The 8773-nt window shown below is 41.5% G+C and overlaps 1 protein-coding gene and 1 pseudogene across 1 annotated transcript in view; one reads left to right on the forward strand and one right to left on the reverse strand.

The window, feature by feature from the left end:
* LOC102755025 overlaps positions 1-5934 on the forward strand; it is a 20376-nt pseudogene extending 14442 nt beyond the window's left edge.
* Positions 1-8773, reverse strand: part of NBEA (neurobeachin) — a gene marked incomplete at its 3' end in the record, with an annotated part of 537034 nt that overhangs the window by 514396 nt on the left and 13865 nt on the right. The gene's annotated exons all lie outside the window — the stretch shown is intronic.

Genomic DNA, 8773 nt, shown 5'->3' on the forward strand with positions numbered 1-8773 from the left:
GGGACTCACAGGTGTCGCCTAAGACCATCCTGCATATCAGATATTTACATTGTGATTCATTACAGTAGCAACATTACAGTTATGAAGTAGCAACGAAAATAATTTTATTGTTGGGTCACAACATGAGGAACTGTAGTTAATGGGCCAGAAGGTTGAGAACCACTGAACTAGAGCAAAGCAAGCCTGGAGCAAGCTACTGTTGTGGTGAGGGATGGAGGGAAAGCAAAGGTGAGAGATATAAGTAAAATCAGAGTGTCTAGGAAAAATTAAAGGTAAGATATCTTAAAACTTCCAGGAAATCTCCACCAATGAAGCAAAGAAAAAAAAAATGCCTCTATTATTCTGTGAGCAACAAACCAAACTGAGTTGGGGTCTCAGACAATTCGCTCATATGATTGCAAAGACAGACAGAAAATCCCAGATTGGAGAGGGCTCCCCTGATGGCTCCCAGATTGGAAAGGGTGCAGGTCAGGCTGAGGGACCCCCATACCCTCCAGTGCACGAATGTCGTGCACTGGGCCTCTAGTTACATTATATTTGGTGCAAACAAGCAACAAGTGATTCTGGTTTGTTTTGGTAACAGCTGTTTCCAGAACTTTCTTTATGTACTTATATATAAATATATACATGATTAAGTCATTGTTTTTATTTCTTTTCTTCTCCCTACCCCTTAGTGTCTAGAGACCTTGTTTTTGCAAATTGCAGTTTTGCAAACCACAATACATTTCAAAAATGAGACTCCTAAGATTGTTGAGATTAATGTATTTACAAGGTGCTAATGGATACAAGAAAAAATGGAAATGACAGAAGCTTAAGCTAAATCCTAAAGACTAAGTACTGATTTTTTGAAAGAGAAAAACACTCCTAGAAGGAGATACTATTTTAAATATACTGTACCAATTCAAACTTCCAGTACTAGAATGCCCTTGCTCCATCCTGCCTACTCCATAAACTTCTGCTCACTCTTCAAGGCCAATCTCAAGAGAATCTTCCATCTGAAAATCTTTTCTGACTCCTGCAAATAATTTATCATCTCCTTTGTGATATCGTATTCTAATACATATTTTTACTCTAGATCACAAGAGAAAAAAAGCAGTGCCAGGATTTGAATTCAAGCAAGTGAAACCACAAAGGCCTGATCACACTATTTAGTGTATTTTTTGCTGTTAATCTTCACCCAAGTATATTTTTTGCCATTCATTTTTTTTAGAACGAGAGAAGAAGGGAGGGGAAGAAACAGAGAGAGAGAAACATTGATTGGTTGCCACCAGAACACACCCTGACCTGGGCTGGGGATCAAGCCTGCAACCTAGGTACATGACCTTGACTAGAATTGAACCAGAGACCCTTCAGTCCAAGGGCCGATGCTCTAAAAACTGAGCCAAACTGGCTAGGGATATTTAGTAATTTTTAATTTACATATTGGTCTCTTAATAGAATTTGAAATTTTTAGAAAAGAATCATCTTTTCAATCCTACTACATCCCAGCATACTATCACTAGGTTTGAACACTTGAGATCCCAACCACCACCTAGAAATAAATGTTTAAAATTAATCTCCTTCTCCTCTCCATTAGGTATTTAGAAATTTTTTAGGATTTAAGATCATCCAAGAATGTTGCTGAACTATACTCTAAAATCTTAATAGACAACCTCAACTCTCCAAATACACAGTGCTAGATTTCTAGGCAAGTCATCCCTAGAACACTGCTATGATGAGTCCTGTACTTTGGGCACTGCTGTGGAGCATTCAGAAGCTACTCACAACAGTCATTTTCCCAGTCCAATATCTCTACTATGTTCCAGTGTTACCTTGACCGAGGTGGGATCAAATGTCTATCTACCTGGTAACCTAGTTAATGGTCTTCCCCTGCTCTTCCTTCACAACCCTGCCCCTCTCCTGTTGCCTCCCATTTAAAATACAGTTGTTTAGCCTGGCTGGTGCGGCTCAGTTGTTGAGTGTCAACCTATGAACCAAAAGGTCACAGTTCGATTCCCAATCAGGGAACATGCCCATATTGTGGGCTGGATTCTCACTGGGGGGCATGCAGGAGACAATCAATCAATGATTCTCTCTCAACATTGATGTTTCTGTCTCTCCCTCTCCCTTTCTCTCCAAAATCAAAATAAATAAACAAACAGAAATAAAAATACACTTGGTCAGACACAAATAGGTATGTACAGATTTTCTTGAAGGTAGCCCACATCAGCCTGTGAATATCTCCTTTTTGGTCCAGAAGCAGTAATTATCTTTTGGGCCCCATTATCACTCTGAATAGTACAGAGACAAAAATAAAAAATAAAAATAAAAATAAACCGCACACAAACATACATTAGATATTGTCTCAATAGGTGATCAATAGTATAGTTCCTAAACAACCCTAAAAAACATGTGCAGCACCTCAGAGCCATAAGAGTATGTTAAAATCCTGAAAGTAAAAATACTAGTTTATTATGACAGGAGAATGTACAGCTTATGGCGAAATAAACTGTGACCAGAGAGGAAGGGGCAGATGATGACATGCAATATAAATCATGCCACTGAACTTTGTGCTATATGCTAAGTGGAGAGGAAATACTGAATGACTACCTTAGAAGTCTAGTAAGTAGACTTCTAAGGGCTTAAGAATCAAAACTTCAATAAATTTAAATACCCAAAGTTAAGTGTGCTAAATGCTTGGCAAAGTTACCACAGAAGCTATGAACACGTGATGCTATTTCCTTATCTTAATTTCAATGAGACTATAGTTAGAATTTAAGATAGCAGCAAATTAAATTCTTAAGATTTCTAAAATAGAGGCAATAAGCATAGCAAATCCTGCATCTGTTTGAAACCTAACAATGCATATTACCTATAAAATCTTGAAAATATTATTTACACCTATAATCCTTAGTTTCCTCATCACTACCTAACTTCACAGGACTCTGGTGAGATTTAATGCATGTAAAGAACTTAGCACAAAGATTTCCAACCAGTGTGCCACAGAATTTTTAAAATATCCAGTATCTGACTAATTGGTCAGGAACACTAACCTCTTTTTCCTTAGATTGCCAAAAAAATGACAACAGCCATCGGGTATGAATGCCCTCATTTGAACCATAAATATAGAGATCATATAAGAGTGTTACATCTTATTGGTCACAGCGCATAATAAGGTTGTGTCTGATTTATTAATTCTTGGTATCAGAAATCCTTATAGACAAATATAGGCACTTGATTTTTTTAAAAGTCACTTTGGAGCAAAAAGAATAGGCAGCTACTACTTTTTATTTTTATTTTTATTTTTGTAAATCAATAAAAATTATATCTATTTTTTGTCACATCAGCAAAAATTAGAACATTTTTTGGTGTGCCCAGAATTTTAGTAATTAGTTTATGTGTGTCTTCAGATGAAAATAGCTGACTTAGCACAATGGCTACCTGGTGCTTCATGAGCTAAACAGAGGTTCATTATTATTATCCTTATTGTTATTATTGAGGGAGAGTGAAGACATTGATTTTCTACCAACATTGCAGCAGATATAAAAATAACACTTGTAATTAGCTAAAAAAAAAAAAAAAAAAAAAAAAAAAAAAAAGAGTCAAAACTATTTGGGCTTAGTGACACCATTAAATAATGCCTTTGGATGCACAGATGAAGGCATCCTATCTAATAAAAGAGTAATATGCGAACTGACCATCACTCCAACATACAAGATGTCCACCCCCATGTGGACACAAGATGGCCAGCAGGGGAGGGCAGTTAGGGGAGACCAGGCCTGCAGGGGAGGGCAGTTAGGGGCGACCAGGCCTGCAGGGGAGGACAGTTGGGAGCGATCAGGCTGGCAGGGGAGGGCAGTTAGGGGTGACCAGGCCGGCAGGGGAGGGCAGTTAGGGGCGACCAGGCCTGCAGGGGAGGACAGTTGGGAGCGATCAGGCTGGCAGGGGAGGGCAGTTAGGGGTGACCAGGCCGGCAGGGGAGGGCAGTTAGGGGCGACCAGGCCAGCAGGGGAGGGCAGTTAGGGGAGACCAGGCTTGCAGGGGAGGGCAGTTAGGGGCAATCGGCTTAGCAGGGGAGCAGTTAAGAGTCAATCAGGCTAACAGGGGTGAGGTTAGGGGAAATCAGGCAAGCAGGCAGGAGAACAGTTGGGAGCCAGCAGTCCTGGATTGTGAGAGGGATACATGACTGCCCGTTTAGGCCCGATCCCACCAGGACCTGGCCTAAACGGGCAGTTGGACATCCCTCGAGGGGTTCCAGATTAGAGAGGGTGCAGGCTCGGCTGAGGGACACACACACACACACACACACGCATGAATTTCATGCACCAGGCCTCTAGTATGAGAATAAAAACATGAGAGAGTAAAGGAGAAAGTAGAAGAAAGAAAAAGAATAAAATAATTCAAATTAAGAAAGTCAGGGGTTTATGTAATGAAAAACTGTAAATTTTAAAGGAAATTTATGTAGAACACTATAAATATATCTCATAGTTTTATCACCACCACTTATTTTATCCTTATTTTCACTTAAGACCTGCTGTGTACCTCCAAAATTCATGTTAAAATGCTAACCCTCACAGTGCAGGCGCAGTGGCCTCAGCCCTAGGATCGCCCATGTAGGCGTCAGCTCGCAGTTGGGTGAGGAGGATCGGAGTGGCCCTCCGTGGGTGAGGGGCCAGACCAGAGCCCAGCAACGGAGCTGCCGGGTTCTTCATAATGAAAGATCTTGGGATGCTTCTCTCTCCTCTATATAGTTGGTAGTTTGGGAGGTGAAGAGATGGCTGGCAGTGTCAAACATTTCTCCAGAGCCTTCCCAGGGGAATCAAAGACTCCACTTGGGGAATTTGTACCATCTTGATGCTTGAGTTCAGCAAAAGAGGAGCAGTGTCAAAAAAGGGCAGGTAGTGTCCTACCCTGGCACAGAGGAGAGTCGAGAGTATAAAGAGGAAACAAGAGAGTGAAGCCACATATTCTTGGTAGAATTTCTCCAGTGCTGTGCTTAAAATGGTGGGGTATTCTGGTTTAGTCTCCTCTTGTTTCATTGTTTATTCCTGTACTTCAGTCAGTAACTGCTAATCTGTCTCTACATGGAGATGTTTGGTCACGGATGGAATTCTCCCTGACAATAATTTTCAGTGCTCTTTGAGTGTTCCCCCTGTTTGTGAATGCCATTTGACTTCAAGATATAGCTGACCTGGCATTCAAGGTATCTGGGAGGAAACCTCACATATTCCCTAGTGTTAGCAAAATCATTGTTGACGTGCTCTTCAAACCTTCTGCTTCAGGCTCTTTTCCTCATCCAAGGGATGTTTGTGAGTCTCTTTCCATTCCAGCTGGTTAGTCTCCTGCATATGTCCTTTCTCAATTCACTATACTGATTTAAGTATCAGGGTTCAATAAAAGAATTGAAATGCACCAGCAATTGTCAAACATAGAGAGGAATTGGCCTTACTAACTTACGATTTAGTTTGTTCTCACAGCAATGCAGTCATCATGCATTATCAATGCCTGCCTCTTCTCTATCCTCTTTCCTTTATTTGTTGTCAGTGCCAATGAAGCAAAGACCCCTGGCAAAGCTTATCTTTGTTGTGCCTCATCTCCTTGGTGGTTCTCTTAAGCAAAAGACTTTCACAAGATGGTCTACCTACTCTGCTCTGAGTACCTCAACCTCTGCAGAGAAGTTCCCTCCACCACTTTCATCTCCTGCCAAACTGAAGGCTACTTCAGGCCACTGAGTCATCTGCCATCCAGAGGAGATGAGTGGGATTGGAAGGAGGTTCTGCAGCTCTTTCCTTGTTCCTCTCCCCTGCCAGGAAAGGCAGGACCAACTCTGCCAAGGGCCCTCTGCATATTCCCTTCTGAGGAATTGGATTTTTTGTCTCTGGTGCGTGCCAGTAAGACACAACCTTCCTAACACCAATATGTGGATTTTCAACACCTGTGAGTCTGAAAGGACAAGTTTTTCTGCAGGTCTTTCCTAGCATTTGCCAGCCCCTGTGCTTGGACTGATCTGAATATTTTTTCTCCCCATGCTATTTACCTTCCCACTTCCCCTTCCTACCTTTCACCACCCTTGGATGAATGGATTTTGAAATTCTAGCTTTTGTATTTTGGGGACCTGTTGTGTTTCTGTGAAGCACATATATTCCATCTGGGAGGTAAAGGAGTATCTCAGTTGCTTTTGGCCACTCCCTTTTATAACCATCCCTGTCTGTTTCTTGTAACTCAGGTTGCATTTTTGGTGTCTCTTCTTCCACTGCAAAAACTAAACCTGAAGAGATGGGACAGGAGGAAAAACCTCATAGCCATACCTGCTGAGTGTTAAGGAGTGATTTTCCTTTTTCTTGAAGGGGAAAAAGCTTTTTTCACTGGTATGTTTAAAGTTCCCCAACTACAGGGAGGTACCAATTTTGGATAAATGACACTGCAACACAGAATGCTCAGAGAACCTGAACTTAAATTCTGAAGTTCTGAAATTTACTGCCAGCCACTGTGGGTCTATCTGGTATTTCAAAGGAATATTGGGTGCTGCAGATAGGAACTGAAGGAGTAAACTTATAAAACCCAATAAACCTGGGATTGGTGTTTTTCTGTCATATTTAAAGAGACTATATGGGGGCTGGTCCCTCCTAACTCCCCACCTCCCCGCACTCACAAAAATGCTAGCCCTCAGAACCTCAAATTCTAACTGTATTGGGAGACAGAACATTTGAAGAGGTAATTAAGGTAAAATGAGATCATATTGGTTCAAAACCCCAACCACTCTCATTGGAACTATAATCACTATTGTAAATGTCTAGACCTCATATTTTCTAAGAAGTCATCTTCAATTTATTCAGATTTTGGCAGCATAATTTTTCAATGTAATTGGATACAGTTGTCATTCCAAATGACAGTTTGTCATGAGTATGGGTCACTAAACATTATTAAACATTATTTCTGGAATAAAAAAAGCCCAATATAATTAATTTAAAAACCCAGAAAATGTGACTAAAATCTATTTGCTCAACATACTTCCACAGACAAAAATGGTTCCTCACAACTACTTCACCCACTCTTAAAATAAATTAGGATGTCAGAGGAATGGTGGCGTGAGAAATAACCTTGGCTTCTCCCCCTAAAATTTCAACAAGTTTACCAACTATTATTCAACAAAGAATTACCTGTTCAATACATAGGCACGCCTGAGAAACGGTGCACTGAAACATCTAAAGCTGGACAACTTAGACCAGGGGTCCTCAAACTTTTTAAACAGGGGGCCAGTTCACTGTCCCTCAGACCGTTGGAGGGCCGGACTATAGTTTTAAAAAAAACTATGAACAAATTCCTATGCACACTGCACATATCTTATTTTGAAGTAAAAAAACAAAATGGGAACAAACACAATATTTGTATTTGCATGTGGCCCGCGGGTCATAGTTTGGGGACCCCTGACTTAGAGTAAACGAGAAATGAGAAAGGAGGAAAGTGCAAAGGACCTATAGCAAAGCCCTACAGCTTGGAGCTCACATCATGGCCTGAAGAGAGGAGGAAGCCTGCAGTAGCAAGCGCTTCCTTCAGCCTGAAGGAACAGAGCACAGGGTTCTGCCCTGAGGCTCTCCACTGTCAGTTCTGCAATGGTGTTTCAAACAAAGAAACAGAACCACAGAGCACTGCCATGACATGTACTCCTAAAAATTCACCTCCCATTACCCTTGGACTCAGGTTGAGGAGCCTATCACCTGTAAACCAAGAGCTAGTGCAATAGAGCTGCTGTTTCCCAGATCCCCACGTGGGGGCTTGGGGCAGGACCCCACAAAGATCAGAGGTCACCAATATGGTGAGGGCAAAACAAACCCCAATCCAAAGGAGCCCAGCATTACTGCCTTATGGAAGACGTGGAGATCAAGACTGGAAGATCAAAGAATTCAGCACCATCTATTGGAAAAGAGGAGAAAGATCTCTTCAGAGGAAACTGCCAATGGCCATTAACATAGACAGATATAATCGCCTAGGCAAAGGACAGCAGAAAATACCATCAATAACCACTGTAACGAGGATAATCAGAAAGAAAATGAAAAATCCCCAGAAAGCAAGCTGGAACACATAAACATATGTGAAATAAATGACAGAGATTACAAGACTGCAGTTCTAAAAATACTCAATGAGATGCAAGAAATACAGACAGGCAGTTCAATGCATTCAAAAAACAATTCAATGAACAAAATGAGTATTTTACCAAAAAGATTTGAAACTTTAAAAAACCAATCGGAAATCCTAGAAATGAAGCATGCAATTAAGGAAATTAAGAGTAAACTACTGAGAAAAGAAAACAGAGCCAACCAGATGGAGAAAAGAATCAGTGATATCAAAGATAGGAAATAAGAAATGACAAAGAGGGAAAAAGAGAGAGACTTCAGCATAAACAAAAATGAAAGAGCTCTACAAGAACTATCTGACTCCATCAGAAAAACAATCTATATAGAAAAACCCTAATATACAAATAGACCCAACAGTGGAACAATCGAACAACCGGTTGCTATGACGTGCACTGACCACCAGGGGATGCGCACGGAACATAGCAGGCGTCAGCGGCAGGTGGTAGAGCATGGAACATGGCAGGCACTGGCAGAGACAGAATGGTGGAACAGGTGAATGGGGGCACCAGACCAAGGTAGGGCATCAGTCGCTGTCACTGGGGCGAGCCTCTGGTGGTTACTGAAAATTCTTTGCTTCCCTGAGCCGCGGTCCCACCTGGCACTCGCACCGCTGCCTGCTCCAGAGCTGCCATTCACACCCACTGCCAGCGCCCGCCCCG

Source organism: Myotis davidii, unplaced genomic scaffold, assembly GCF_000327345.1.
Source record: "Myotis davidii unplaced genomic scaffold, ASM32734v1 scaffold144, whole genome shotgun sequence".
Taxonomy (NCBI): Eukaryota; Metazoa; Chordata; class Mammalia; order Chiroptera; family Vespertilionidae; genus Myotis; species Myotis davidii.